Source organism: Rhagoletis zephyria, unplaced genomic scaffold, assembly GCF_001687245.7.
Source record: "Rhagoletis zephyria isolate East Lansing unplaced genomic scaffold, Rhagoletis_zephyria_1.1 Rzeph_scaffold_81768, whole genome shotgun sequence".
NCBI lineage: Eukaryota > Metazoa > Arthropoda > Insecta > Diptera > Tephritidae > Rhagoletis > Rhagoletis zephyria.
The window spans coordinates 1-1,084 of NW_016238816.1; the positions used below are offsets into that span (position 1 = coordinate 1).

The window sequence follows — 1,084 nt, forward strand, 5'->3', positions numbered from 1 at the left end:
CATCGTCTTCTTCGAGTAAGTTCATCGATACCAAAAACTTTACAACCTCGTATGTGCCAGCAGCCCTTATTGTTTTTGCCAATGATATGGTACTATTGCACTGTTAATAACCAAATTTAGCCGCAGTTGCATTCACACGTGATGTAATAGCTAGTGTCGGCAAGCTGTGGGAATGCCCAGAAGATGGCGTTTGTTCAGCTATCGAAATCATTACACCGACGGCGGTGGGCAGTTCTGCTGGAACATATTTACCACAGCAGTGGTTGCGGCGTTTTGTTCTGCAACAATAGCCTGCAATGATGACATGTCATATAATGTCGACGAACAAAGATATAAAATTTAAAATGACTAACCTTATTCCCGGCCGATTTGGGAGACCACCCTTGGTCACGACCAGAACGCATTTACCAAGAGGAAAAACCGCAGGGATTGCAGTAGTTCTTGCAATCACCATGATGATGCTGTGCTTGTAATTAATAGTCGGAAAAGGCAGAAAATTGCATTAATGAAATGTTATACACATCAAACAAATAAATTTCAATAAATTGTTTACCATTTCACAAACCGAATTACCAAGAAATAGAAACTCACCGCGATGCGATACAGAAATGAAAACCAACAGGGCTGCATTTTCTTGGTAAACCACACAAGCGCTCAGAGCAATCTGATCCGCAAAATTATTTTGTGATAAATAATAGTTGCAAAGAGTTTTTACACATGATTATCACATTAACTCATAAGTGCAAATTATTGTGATTATTTTTAGTTGAATATAATTGTATTACCTTAGACTTTTTTTTAATGTTTTCTTATATTCATTCTTTTGGGACGCAAAAGCAACCATGCGCTCAATTTCTTGTGGGGAAATTTGGTCCCCATAAAGGACTTTCACCACGAAACAGCTACAAAAACAAAAACCTTTTCTACTGGTATACTGTGTTTTTAATTGTCATAGTTTTTATTTAAAAGAGTTCGGCCTCCCGGGCTTCGGGTAAGTACAGACCCGGCAGCAAAAAGTATAACCTGCCCACACGACCACAATATAACCAGTAAACAACCTTCGGTGAATTTGGAGACTGCCTTC

The 1,084-nt window shown here is 38.9% G+C and overlaps 1 long non-coding RNA gene across 1 annotated transcript; it reads right to left on the minus strand.

The window, feature by feature from the left end:
- Window positions 1-6: 6 nt before the first annotated feature.
- LOC108357648 (uncharacterized) lies at window positions 7-899 on the minus strand. The gene is made up of 3 exons (XR_001846664.1): window positions 554-899; window positions 354-461; window positions 7-291 (listed from the first exon to the last, which is right to left on the minus strand). It is a non-coding gene; the product is annotated as an uncharacterized LOC108357648 (long non-coding RNA).
- Between the last annotated feature and the right edge of the window lie 185 nt (window positions 900-1,084).